Source organism: Falco cherrug, chromosome 6, assembly GCF_023634085.1.
Source record: "Falco cherrug isolate bFalChe1 chromosome 6, bFalChe1.pri, whole genome shotgun sequence".
Classification (NCBI taxonomy): Eukaryota; Metazoa; Chordata; class Aves; order Falconiformes; family Falconidae; genus Falco; species Falco cherrug.
This window is the reverse complement of record NC_073702.1, coordinates 30006654-30021311: the sequence shown is the minus strand read 5'-3', so window position 1 is coordinate 30021311 and position 14658 is coordinate 30006654. Positions and strand designations below refer to the sequence as shown.

At 41.7% G+C, this 14658-nt stretch overlaps 1 long non-coding RNA gene across 1 annotated transcript; it reads left to right on the top strand.

The window, feature by feature from the left end:
• Nucleotides 1-83: 83 nt before the first annotated feature.
• LOC114016870 (uncharacterized) lies at nucleotides 84-14434 on the top strand. The gene is made up of 3 exons (XR_003561610.2): nucleotides 84-611; nucleotides 3437-3591; nucleotides 14087-14434. It is a non-coding gene; the product is annotated as an uncharacterized LOC114016870 (long non-coding RNA).
• The last annotated feature ends 224 nt before the right edge of the window (nucleotides 14435-14658 follow it).

Genomic DNA, 14658 nt, shown 5'->3' with positions numbered 1-14658 from the left:
CCCACCGCCCACCGCGCCGCGCCCCGCCCCGGCCGCCCGCCCCGCCCCGGCCGCCCGCCACCTCCCCCCGCCGCCAGCCGCGCTCGGGGTAAACAAGGTGAGGCGTTCTTCCGCAGCCCTGCCGAGCCGAGCTGTGCCGGGGGGCTCCGGGGGCAGCCTGGCACCGCTGTACACCACCACGCACCGGTGCGATGCTGGCTGCGGCTCCCCCCGCGCTGCCTGAGCGCCGGCAGGTCCAGCCTCTCGGGGGGATTACCCGTGCGGTTGGGGTCACTAATGTTAATTAATTAATTTTAATATAATAACGAATTAATAAATATTAACAGCCATAACGGTGGGCGCAGGCGGTGGCAGGCTGGCGCCGGCCCGGCTTTTTTTCTCAATGAAGAAATCGTTTTTTTCCGGGCAGCGCGGGTCTCCGCGTACTTACGGGAGCAAGAGCGGTTGCTTCCCGGTGCTGTCGGGTGGGAGGAGTTCTCCCGACTCCAGGCTCTTAATCCATCCCAAAATTAAAATGGGGGGGCCAGAGGGAAGACGTAAACCTTTTCGCCCTGCACAGAGAAAGCCATGAATGAGGTCGGTCTGTCTCCGCCCAGCACCACTGCGGTCTGGTAGGTTGTTTTCACCCGCTCCCCTAATGTTTAAATAACAGGAGTTTGGACATATATTGAAGTTTGATGAGCGGCTCCCTGAACGCCGAATGAGTCTGGCATTTACTCCCTAGTTCTTGTCTGTGTGTTGGTTGTGAATCCCTTTAAAACAACGACAAAAAGAAAACCCACAAAAAAACCCCACCAAAAAACCAAACCCAAAACAGTACCCACCCCCTAAAAAAAAAAAAAAAAACAACCACCAAAACAAAACAGAAAAAAACCCAACAGTAAGAGGAGAACAGGGTGGTGGGGAGAGCAGGGCTGTGGCCCCGGGCTGCAGCCTTTTGAGGGTGATGCCATGGGGCTGGCTGTATTTTGGCTCCCCTTTCCCCACATCAGCACAGGGGAGGGTCAGAAATGGGAGAGGAGTTGTTTCAGTGTAAGGACCTGCAGGCTTGAATGATGCTTGTTTTCAAGGGGTAGGGAGAAATTACCATGCTAATATTCAAATAACCCTGATAGAGAAGTCTGTTCCGCAGGTGTCTGCTTTCAGGTAGAGAGAAGAAATACCTCTAAACAGGGCTCCAGAGAGGCTGTAGGGATTCTTCCATCGGGAGCTAGTCTTGACAGGGGAGTTTTCAGAAATGGCTGTGGTGAGGGGTAGTTCTCCCTCCACGGTACTGCACCTGCCTCATCTCGTTCCCCACACTGGGAGCTGTACATGCCCTGTTATGCAGTTGTAAGATAGGATTCCACTAAGAAAGGATTGCCATGATCTTAAGTTTGGCATGGAGGTGAGCCTTCAGCAACAGAGGGGATTTGACCTGCTGAATGTCCCATGGGTAATGAGGAAAGACACAGAATCAGTGATCTGCAACAACCTGTAGGATGACCTCCAGACCTGGTCTTTGCTATTTGCCATAAAATGAGAAGGTGTTTTCCTTCCATTCCTCACTTATTCCCATCACCTCTGAATACTCTGTAACTTTTCAATACCATTTTTAGAAATGGGATGAGCACTGCCGGATATTGAATCATTGCAAATAAGGACAAGCCATAAAGTTATGCAATACATTCTCCCGTCTCACATCCTGTGATCCAAATCAAACATTCTTTTCTTAGTAGATGGCTTTTTACACAATTTCTCCCTTCCTCTTCCCCTGCATACTCCTTCTGACTATGACAAAGCCCGAGAGACATGGGCTCTTGCATCAACCTTTTTTCTCTAAACCTATGTGTTCTCTTTAACTTTCTTAGTTACCCAGCATCATCTGGAGCCACAGCCCCTAGTAATTCTGGAAAGGCTATCCAGAGCCTTCAAGCCCAACAGGAGAAAGGAGTGAAAGGAGAAAGAGATGAAAAATCTAATTCTAAGCCTCAGGTTAGAAACTCCTGATTTTTAATAGAATCTAAAGAAGTGATTCAGCATAGAATGGGATTCACTTGCCCTAAATATTCAAGTTTGGGAAGAAGACTTTTTAAGTTTTGGTTTCTGGATTAATTCTGCCCTAAGAGGCATGGAAGGGTACATGTAGTGGGAATGACACTTTTATCTATCCATGAGATAAATTTTGCTTTTCCAGTATATTTTTAATAATTTTACTTCCCTTTTATATGCCGTATTTCCCCAAACCAACACTTTGTAAACATTGCTTCTGCTCTCAGATATGTCAATGAAAATATTGCCATTTTAGTATGACATTACAGGAATAAACTCTGAATGAGCAAATCTTTATATCCGTCATAGACACAATAGGTGTACATAATCCTGTGCCTGTTTTTATTGACCCAAGTCTCCATTGGTCAGCTGAAATTGTAAAGCAAGTTCAACATATAACACATGAGATGTGAACAGGAATCAGATCCTACAAGTCAGATCAAAGTCTGAAGATCAAGTCGGCAATGAAGTTTTTTCTGACTGCTGCCTGCTTTGCATAGTTGTGGTACTTATGTAGGAGGCATTAACAAAATGAGAAAGAGATGCCTGACTTGAAAAACGTTGGCCCAGAATGTGTGAGCTAAAGGGATGCCACTGGCTGATCCAAGCCTAAATGTCATGTTCACAGTATTTGGAGACTCTTGTTTGAAATGAACTGTGTTGGTAGTGCAAATATTGTTTCATTATATTTTCTCATTCAATTGAATGAGATAATGTTTTTGAATATGTAATATAAACCAGTTACTGAATCATTGGTACCAAAGAAACAGCCAGCAGAATGGCATACAACAAAACTATCATCATCTCCCATGACCTTCCTGAAGACACCAATACAAGTCAGAATAAAGGTTGCCTTCCTTCCCCCAACTGAGCTGGGGAGGATTCCTTTTAGGACTGTTCACTGACTGAGTTTTCATCTCTGGACTTCATTGTGCTGATTTACCTTGTCTGGAAACTGTCACTAAGAGAGACAATCCCATTAGAAGTTTCTTTATCTTTTAAACAGACTCTGCAATTATCCACTTTGATTACTGTGTTCATTACTATAGTGCTGAGTTCCCTCTCTGGAATGGCTCTTCCTGCAGGAAATGCAGCTGGGGGTGGGGTAGGGGGGGCAGTTTCCCTGGAGCCTTATTTTCCTTTTTCCTATTCTTCAGTGTCCCAGGAGAGTCTATGAAGGAGGCCTTCTATTTTCATGCTATAGAAAGTACCCACAAAACTCTCCCCTTTTCTCTGTCTAGGGTTTATCTGCCAGTAAACAGCAACAATAGGATGTAGAAATTGGAGTTTCCTGTGTCAGAGAGTAAGGAAAAATATAAAGTGAATAGTGTGTTATAAATCTAACCTTGTGCAAAGAAAAGCATCTTTTCTGTAACTCTGAATTTCGGTATGTTTTATCTTTCAGCTTTTGTGAATATGGACTCTGCGTGGACAGGAGCCAACCCCCCCCTCCAAGCCAATAGCAGTCTTTCTTCTATTGATGTCAATGAGCGTAGATCAGAGCACAAGTCTTGCGAGTGATCAAAGACAGCTCTACATAAGAAAGACTTCCTTTTCCAGGTCAGTCTGCTCTTTGTCCCTTTACAGAAAATATATTATCGGCATACAAACACAAGCTAGAACAAAAAGGATAATAATTTTTGAAGTAGTAAAATAAAGAACTTCATTTTATTTTTTGCTGATTTACAAAGCGCAGGGCTGAGCCTACTGGGAACATTAAACAACTATTAGGTGTTGAGAACTGTCATATTGAGACGACAGTCTTGTTCCAGCAAAATTAATCCAAGTAGCTCGCTCAAAATATGCTTGCAAGTACCATTCCACCAGTTGTCAAGGCTGAATTCCCATGACAACTTGGATATGTTTTTCTATTTTTTAATAGTTTTTTTGTAATCATTTACACTAGAACTTTAGTATGTTAATAAGGAAGGCTAAGCAAAATGATAAATCATGGGATGCTAAAGGGCAAGTGTTTTCTCCATACATCAAAAAGGGCAATTCAAAGACGTGGAGACATGTCTTTAAAAAGAGATGTGATTTTGGCTTTTGGTCTGTAAGTCCTTTTTTTTATTAACTGAGCTGCTTTCAAGAGGTAACTTGACAGGAAACGTACCCATTTGCATGAACTGCATATGTGGTGATTAAATGCATGTGTAATAGGGATACAACAAAGTATGTAAGGATAAATACCTATGTACCATATCTATAGTCAGAATCAAGCCTTAGGCTTAATTCTTCACTCAAACAACAACACACACCAAAAAAATAAAGTAAAAAAAAAAGTATTATTCAATAACTCATTGCAAGATTTACAACTGACTATACTGCAATAAATAAAAAACAACAACAAAAAAAACCAAAATAAAAAACCCAACAAAAAACCAAACAAAAACAAAAAAAAACCAAAAAAACCCAACACCCCCAGCCCTCCACAAAGTGATTTACATACAGAAGCCAGTTAAACAGGGTAGAAAGAAGCAGGTCCAACATTTCTGCAAAAGTCTTCTTGTTATATTGTACAGAAATTGTAAAGAAAAAAAGCTGTTAACTGAAGTGTTGTGAGCTTTGCCTTCATATGTTTATTCATCTGGGACCTAGGAAGTATCTTAGCTGTCTGCAGGACAAATCTCTGTGTATGGAAGAGTGTTCTGCCTAGGAGACAAAGCAGTCTTTGGGTCAAGAATCAGGGATCTTCATCTCTGGTTCTGAATCCCAGTAACGTAGTAAATTTTTCCAAAGTGATAGTATTACATATCCACATTTTAGGCTGTGGCTATGACTATGGTATGTTCCCAGCCTAGCCATTCCTGGTAGTTTAGAGATCTCCATCTGTACATTGGATGCGTTGCTGATGGGTCTCAGGTAGCATAAGCAAAAGCAAATTGACCTTCTAAATCACAACACTGCCCTCCAAATCAGACTGTCAAGACTGTGGGCTGTTAGCTACCCTAGTCAGACCTTACATTTTCTGTTACCACTAGCTCTCATTATTCACAGATGGCACCATTCCCAGAAGCTAAAAAGTGGTTGCGTTATGTATATCCATATCAATGTTATCCCTCACTAATTGAAATCAATCTTATGTGGTAGAATTCTTTTCTGAACAGCCCCCTCTTTTAGCTGTATGAAATTACCTGAGGAAGAGCACTCCCTCACTGATCAGATGTAAGTGGCATGCCTTTTATATTTCCTGTATTTTAAGTTGTACTAGTATTGCTAAGAGAAGGAAAAGGGTGGGTTTATTTCTTTTGTAATGAACTAGGTGAGTAAAGCACACCCATGGGTGTAAGATCAGGAAGAGATGTGCTGTGTTTGCACATTCCAGGAAAACCTTTGTATGCAAGAGAAGCTATGAAATATTACGAGTGGTTATTCCTAACTTTTTGGGATTGAAGCCACTTGCCATTAAGGTCTCTATTCTTTTAGGGAGGTATAACATACACTTTTCACTTTAGGAATAAATTCCCTTGGAAGTTATATTCCATACAAGTACATAACCTGAACCAGATCCCTCTTAGGCAGGTTTTGCTGCCTTAGTTGCACCCATCAGCATGATGCTGGTGGAGATGAATGTGAGATGGAAACACAAAAACTGGATGTGCTTCTAGAAGCTGTTCTCCAAAACCTCCTTGCAATCTTGTGTTGCCATCTTTTTAGGTAACACTGAAAAATGAGCAGATTCCCAAAGCAGAGCTAGAAAGAACCACCACCCCCATCATTCACAAAGCACCTTTTGATTACACAAAAAACTGCCTTTAGCTAAATTTGGATTGCATTCTTCACTTAGAAATAACTTTATTTACTTAAAAAAATGTTTGTGTATATAATTTACACAGTTGCATTCACAGACGTTAATGATGTAAACCATCTTAACACCATTTCTGACTCTTCAACATGGGTCATTAGCTTACCTCGACTTGAGCTGATTCCTTCCTGTTGAACAAGAGCAGGACTTAAGGAGGATTAGACAGAAAAGACACCCAGCTGTATCATAATGAATAGTAAATGGTTGCAGTAGTTGCCTATCCTTAATCTAACAGAAAATATGCACCTTCAGCTTTCCATGGATTTCCTTGTATATTTTTCTAACAGAACAAAACTGCCCTAATGGACAGTGTCTATTCCACATGAAAGCACTTACAAAGCATAATCACGTTATTCCTTAGCTTTTACTTTGATACACTAAATCTAAATAGACTTACCCTGTGGAGTCACTCCATTTTACAGCTTTTTCTTTTTCCATTCATACTCTTGTGGTTTTTCTCTGAACTACCTCCAATTTGCCAGCATCCTTCTGGAGCTGCTGACATCATGATCAGCATTATTCCAACAGCTTTTACCAATGCCAAACGCAGAAGTAATACAACCTTCTTACCCCCCTTCGATGCTATCCTTTGCACATAGAAAAAGATTGCACTGGCCCTTTCAGCCACATGATTTCAGAGGGCTCTGAGGTTCAGCTGGTTGGCTGCCAGGACCCCCAGTTCATTTTCCAATCTCAGATTCCCACAGGAGATCTCTTCTTAAATGAGTAAAGCCTGAGATGTTTCTTCTTAAATAGGTCCTTTATGTTGGGTTACATGTGAAACACCTGTTATTTCTTTTGCATCTGCTCCTTAAGCAATGCCAAAAAGGCATTGCCCATTTCTGCCCATTTCCAAATTTGTGTTCATTCAAAAATATTATTAGCGAAGACACTGCTTTCTCCCACATTGCCGAATGCATTATTAGTAAACACAAGGCTGATAAGCAGTCCCTGAAGAACTGACTCTCTGATAGCCCCATGTTACATTAGGCTGTCAGATCTAGTGCTAGCCAGCTTTAGAACAAGTTGGTTGGCCAGGTGTGTTCATCCTGTTATTTCTGATTTCTGTAAGAATCTCTTGTAATACTGTATGGCAAATGCATCCAAAGTCAAAGTATACAATGTTACCACAATTGCTTTTATTCACCAAATTTGTAATCTTATAAAAATAGCACATTAATTTGATAAGATCTTTCTTCCATTAATCTGTGTTGATTGCCATTAATTAAATTGCACTGTTTTAATACTTTATTAATTGACTTTCCTATCAGCAGCTCCATCACTCTGCCTGGAATAGACTTCAAACTGACAGGCCTATAATTACCTGGTTGCCCTATTTTGTCTGCAGAAGTAATGGCAAAATATTAACTATCATCCAGTCCCTCCTCAGAAGAATGTTGGTTTCAGCTGGTGTGCACATCTTTCTTAATTGTGGCTTCTTGAAGATCTAACAATTTTTTTCTGAGTTGCTGTAAATTATTATTCATATTTTTGTTGGTTTAAATTTTCTCCTCCAGGCTGGCTGATACATCTCTTAATTTTTTTTCAGCTTTGTGGAACAAGATCTTTTAAGGCAATGGTTATAAATCTTACTGTTTAGGACTTTATCCTGCTTACATGTAAAACATGTAAAATGCACTTTAAAAGCACACAGAACACAAGTCATTATCAATTCCACCTAAGCAAACTAACTTTTGTGATTAATATTTCCCTGTCAGGATAAGGTCTAATGTAGAAGTTTCCCATGCCAGATACAGCTCTTTTTTAGTCAGGAAGTTGTTTTGTGTATTTTTTCTTGAAAATCCAAGAATGCTTTAGTACTTGCATCATGAGACATCCCTTTGCTCTCCCTTCAGATTTATCTTGCTAAGACTGAAAGTGCCATATATAGTGAAAGGCTTTTAAAAGGCTAATCGGGAAGGTCACTCTACACCCAGAGGTAAGGCTGGTTAGATGAGCCAGTTCTGGGTTATTTGGAACAAAGCCTTGGTTCATGCTATACTGTCAGTGTAACCACACTGCTGGCACTGAACTCCGTGAAAGCACTAAAACCAGAGAGTTTTCCTTGAGTGCTGGCCTTGGTTTTGTCAGAACTTATTAGCCAGGGAGAGATACTGTCTGTCATGATTCTGGCTCAGCACTGTGCTGCTACTGTGCAGGTGTGTCCTAGCTTTCAAATGATAAGCATCAGATCTGCCATAATCTGGAGAAGGTAAAAAAAAAAAAAAAAAAAAAGAATCGGATCATTTAATTGTCCTTATGCATCTGTGCTCAGGCTGCAGGTAGCAAAGGTCTCTTTCAGGTCCCATGGAGCATGAATACCAGCAGCTCTGCAGGCACCAGCCTGTGCCTCTTTGCAAAGTGCTTCCTGTTTGGATTTCCAAGAGCATTTTTTTACCCTCCATTTGCTTAAGTGATGACATCAACCAGACAGAAAGATATATGATTTTACTGGAATGATCTTTTCTCACCTTCAAGCATAGGAGTTCTGTAGGTACACTAAAAACATAACCATGACCATACAAAGTCAGAGCAGTGGCCCATCGAGCACCCTATCTTCTCTCTGACTCAGGGCAACAGCAAATGTCCATGGGAGAGGACAAGAACAGTGCAAGCATATAATGACACACCTTCACAGAAGTCTCTCAGGCCCCTCTGCCAGTGGTTTGGAGCCCATTTGCTCACTGAACCAGCAGCAGTGCCTTTCTGATATCCATCAGCGGATTTTTCTTTAGTGAATTCTTCTGATTCACTTTTGAGCCCTCATGTGCTCTTAGCAACCGCAGCATCCTGTGGCCAGGCATTCCATAACTTAATTATAGATGTGAAAAAGTAACTCTTTGTTTGAACTTGTGTCATTCAAGCCTCTTAATTTCATTTGATACCCCCTCGTTACTGTGTTAGAGGAGACAGCAAGCAGTAATTCTGTACTTACTTTCTCCCTGCCATTCATGATTTTATAGACCCTGTATTATATCCCATCTCTTTTCCCAGCTGAAGAATCTCAGTCTATTTAATAATTCCTTTTATAAAGATCTCATTTCACTCTCCCATTTCTGCTTCTGCTATACCCTTTGGGATGGGAAACTAGAATCCCACTCAATATTCAGTGTACAGAAGCAGTATGGATTTATAGTGACACATTGTTGGCTTCTGGTTTATTTCATATTTCTTTCTGATAGTTAGAATCATAGAATTGCTCAGGTTGGAAAAGACCTTTAAGATTATCAAGTCCAACCATTAACATAGCACTGCCATTTCTACCACTAAACCATGTCCCTAAGTGCCACATCTATACGTCTTTTAAATACCTCCAGGGATGGTGACTCAACTACCTCCGTGGGCAGCCTGGTCTAATGTTGGTCAACCCTTTCAGGGAAGAAATTTTTCCTAGTATCCAAACTAAACCTCCCCTGGTGCAACTTGAGGCCATTTTCTCCTGTCCTATTGCTTCTTACTTGGGAGAAGAGACCAAACAGGTCCCTGGTCAGGGCAGCAGGTGAATCACCCCCAGCCTACTTCACCTTCCCAGGTGCCCCTATACAATAGGTATGCAGCTCTGGAACCTGGAGGCCAGGAAAATGATGATGTGGACAAAAGCCCATCCAGGTGGAGAAGTTGCCTGGGGAAAGTTGTTCAACCCCATGCATCATGACCAACTTTGCTACGAAGAAAAGAAAGGGGATTGTCACCAGTGACTCCACTCTGAGAGGAATGGAAGGTCTGCTATGCTGACCATACCCAACCCACAGGGAAGGCTGCTGCCTCCCTGGGGGCTGGGTAAGGGATGTTACCAGACAGCAACCTTGTCTGGCACGGCCCTCTGTTCACTATCCATTACTGGTCTTCCAAGTGGGCAGTGATGAAGTCCACACAACAAGAAGTCTGAGGGCACTCAAGAGAGACCTCAGGGACTTGGGGTGACTGGTTGAGGACCTCCAGGCCCTTTTCTGACAGGCAGCTTTTCAGCCACTCTTCCCCAAGCCTGTAGCATTGCACAGGCTTGTTGTGACCCAAGTGCAGGAGGACCTGACACTTGTCCTTGTTGAACCTCATACAGCTGGTCTCGGCCCATCAGTGCAGCCTATCCGGATCCCTCTGCAGAGCCTTCCTGCCCTCAAGTAGATCAACACTCCACCCCAACTTGGTGTCATCTGCAAACTTACTGAGAGTGCATCCGATTCTCTCGTCCAGATCATTGATAAAGTTATTAAACAGAACTGGCCCCAATACTGAGCCCTGGGGAACACCACTTGTGACCAGTCACCAGCTGATGTAACTCCATCCACCACCACTCTTTGGCCAGTTTTTTACCCAGCATAGACTACACTCATCGAAGCCATGAGCAGCCAGTTTGTCCAGGAGAATGTTGTGGGAAATGGTGCCAAAGGCTTTACTAAGATCCAGGTTGACAACATCCACATCCTTTCCCTCAACCACTAAGTGGGTCACCTTGTCACAGAAGATCACGTTAGTCAAGCAGGACCTGCCTTTCATAAACCCATGCTGGCTGGGCCTGATCACCGGATTGTCCTGTACATGCTGCGTGATGGCAACTCAGGAAGATCTGCTCCATAACCTTCCATAACCAGTTATTGATACTGACTTGCTTTTCTGACCACTGCTGATTGTGACTGTGATTATGGCTGTGTTCATGGCTGCAAGATTTCTGTGCTCCCTCAGTGATTAAGACCAGATCGGAGCCTGTTGGTGGGTCATGAGTTAGGGGTATTTTACCTTTTTCTGATATGCTTTGCATTTATCAACTTGGGATTTCCTCTGCCATTTTATTACCGAATCACTCTGTAGCATAAGGCCTCTCCGCCACTCCTCAGAGTCAGCTTTCATTTTTATTACCCCACATGAGCAAACATTGCAGACACATTACTTGCTTCCGTTTCCTGATTGTTTTGAATATAGAACACAGGACAATATACATACTAGGTGCTTGGTATTGAGAGCAGCTGGCAGCACAGAGTAATGCCAGAGCCAGCCTCCAAGGCAGCATATGAAAAAGGAAAAGGACCAAACCAAAAAGGGAGAGCTCAGCCTTCCTACAAGCTTTTTGGAGCTTTAGAGAGAGCCTTGGCTCCTTTTCTTTTCCTTGAAAATGATGTATGTAATTGAGGCACCTAAGTTGAAATCCTTGAGTCACCTTGGCTTCCGTCAGTAGTGAGCAATGGACCTCCTTAAGGACAAGTTAAATCCTAGGTGAGCTAAAAGGAAGTTTTCTGTCTCTTTGCATAGAATCATAGGAGAAAATTCACCTTAAGCACCTGATTTAAGCATCTCCAATGAAATGGGATAAATTCAGGTTTTAATTTATAGGGTTTCTTTGGTGAATTGTAGACTGTGCAATTTTACAAGCACAGGGAAAGCAGAGTTATATGGTATCACCTAGGCTGGAACACTGGCTATTTCAAGCATGTTATAGCTGATCTATAATTCACATTCTTATTTTGACAGGCTGGCTCTTGTTAGTTTTCAATGGGTGTGGGAGGAAATAGCAGTGCATAAAACTTGCACATTACTAATACCATTGCCATATAAAACAAATATTTGAATAGGAAGTTTCAGAAATGATTCAGTGCTCTAGCTGCAGAATATCCTACAGGAATTTTTTATAGTAACAGAATTAATGAAAAGCAAATCCTATTTCTCCACCATGGGCATAGGGTGGTCCCAGTGCAGCAGAGCCAATGTGATTCTCTATCTCAGGGACAGAAAAAGCAGCCTCTGCAGATTGCTGGCCCCTTGGGTGACTGAAGCTTGCTTTGAAAGGACTCCTTGAGCTGAGAGGTTGCTATATGCTTTTTAAGTGACTGCACCAGATCGTGTGTGGGTGCAGCAGACAGGGGCTAAAAGCCCTAAGCTGCAATACAGAAGCAATTGAAAAGCCACTCTGTTGTTGCCACTCTACCAACTGCAAAGGAAAACTCTCTTCCCACCCCTACAGACTGTTCTAACCACATCCTTTGAAGGTATTGAAGTTATTTCACTCACTTAGCCCACAGTTTTCTCAACATTAAGTCATAACTTGAAAGCTACAGGGTGAGGAGATAATTGTTACGTCAGTAACAACATTTCATTCAGACACTGTCATAAGCGGAGGATTTCTAGGTGCTGAAAATGTGATATGACCACCAAACAAAGAAGCCAAAATACCACTTTAAAAATAACTACCTTCACACTGTGGCTTTTTAGTTCACTAGGAAAAATTTGCAGGAAGTTTGGTCTCAGATCTCTTTCTTATCTGAAGTATGGCTGTTCCATTGTACTTAGGATCAGCCTGGAAACAGTTTGGAGCAGGTATTGTGTCGTCCTTGTGTCTTGTGACTTCTTTATCACAAAGTATCTGTGGGCCTTCTCAGTTTGTGTCTCAGATCTCTATTGAAAAATGGAGGGAAATCACTTCATTAACTGCTGGCGAACTGTGGTTGTTTCAGATGCAACAGTAAAAAAAGGACAGAGGAATTTGTGAAACTGAGACAAATTTGATGCATCTGTGGCACCACTTTGGCAACCCCTACTGTGCGTGGTGACATAACATTGTCTGTGAACTTCAACAGCTTGACCAAGGAAAATTTCTATTTTTTCAGTTTTCAGTAACTTTTAAAATGTTGATGAGTGTATAATAGGCTTTTGACACTGGAAAAAAACACCTCATACTGGAGAATCCTTTTTATCTTTTTGAAATAGGAAAAGCCTGTGTCTCATATCTGTGCTTTGTTCCTAGAATAATTTTTAGATTGAAATGTAGTATACTGCTATTTTTTACTTACATCTATTTTAATGATCACATTTATATGATACTTCAACAGGTGGGGTTATTTATGTACATGGAAAAAGATGTTAGATCTGTAAGTTGTTCAAGAGCTTAAAATAACTTGTGTACTATAGGAATCCTTTCTGTTACCTTTAGAAAAGGGTGAAGGTGTGGGGAGGAAATGAACATAAAGTCATTTTCTTTCTGTCTTACAAAGCATGAATGAATAACCATTGTCATCTAATCTTTCAGTGTGGGTCCCCAGTCTGCTATTTACAGGCCTTTCACATTACGTATTTTCCTGACTTCCTCAGCTAAGATGGACAAAGAAATATTGAACAGAGAAATTTTATGCTTTCAAAGTGCAATAGACTTGAGAAGTGTATATTTTTTCCAGGTTTTAGGAATGTGGAAATTAATGGAAATGATCCTAAGACTAAAATAAAGAGCTGTCCCTTAAGCTTACAACATCCTGCAGCAGTGATGAAACTGTTCGCAACACTGACTGAATAGCCAAGTGTAATTCTGATCCCTCTGCTTTGCCAGGCTGTGACACTGGCAGATTTCCAGAATAAGCCAATTTCAGAACTGTGGAGCCTCCAAATATGATCTTCTGTCAGTCACAGAGATTTCAGCTCCAGGAAAGGAAAGATTGATCTGACAGATTATAATCACTACTGTATGAGACAGTGAAAGAAGTGATCTTTCCTATAGTGGGATGCCAGCTACTCTGGGACTAGTCATCACCTTGAACCGTGCTGGGAAGTGGCGGTGACTTAGCTCAAGTATTATTATGTCTCATCCTGCTCTTGTGATGCAAACCACTGTTTTTTCAATAAGTGCTAAAGCAGCAACTCCCAACCTGTGCTGAAACAATCACAATGCTTCAGAATTTCCACAGCCAACCCCATTCTGGGCTTTCATTTCCCTGAAAAAAGAGAAGTAAAGAGTGAAGCTGACACTCACACCTGATTGTTGGGCTCTTACTGCAGGACAGAGCAGACATCCCCAGACCAGTTCATGGTGAATGCTCTGCCCTTTCCACCCCACTGTGGAGTAACAGCTATGCACCTCCATGGCTCATCCCTGGCAGTGTGTCACAGTAATTGAGGCTTCAGCTCAGAAATCTGTGGTCAGGGGGAAAGTTTATAACAGAGAGGCGCAGTAGCACCTTGCAGCTCCTGTGGGGTTTCCATCTCACATAGGACCCAGTGCCTGCCTGCAGAGAGAGGGGAGTTTAGGCAAACGCTGGTCACAAATTACCAAGGGAAGTTCCTCAATGCAATATGTGAGATGCGGCACCAGGTTGGTGGTGTGAAATCAAATAACCCTGATAAACAGACTGGCTGTAATAAACAAATGGACCTGAATGTATTTGCTCCAAAACAGCTAAAAGACTGTGTTATTTAGGTAGAATGCACTTCATAACTTTTTCCTAACCTGACTAACCAACACCCCAAATTCTCTTTTCTTTCTAATCCTAGAAAAACATAAAAAGGAATATACTGTGTCTGTGACAAACCTGGATCTCTTGGGTGGTCCTGATAATGGGATACTTGGTTAGACATGAGCTTTTTTGGCGAATTTCATGGCTCCTGCCAACACCTTCAGAAGATTACCATTTCTGGTAAGGGCTCAAAACATTAAGGGAAAACTAAAAAGAGAGCAAGTTCTTTCAAGAGTATAAAGTTGATGCTGTGGGCAATTGGAATGAGCTACATCAACTTTCAGAGATTAAACAGGAAAAACTGCAAAGAAGATTTACCAGTCAAAACTCTGTCATTAGAGATCACTTTTTTGCCATTAAAATAAAATGAATTTTAAAAATGAAACTCTATGTGTGTTTGCTTAGGAATAAGAACAAACAACTATTCCTCCACCTACCGCTCAGCTGCTGCTTTATGTAATGAATGACTACTCATTTTTAACATTTTTGGTGTCTTATCTAAATGAAAAATAATGAGAGGACAATATTATTTCAGGGAAACAGCTGCCCATCTTGATACCTGTAATTATCTCTTATAACTTAATATTATGGGCAAAACTGTAATAGTCT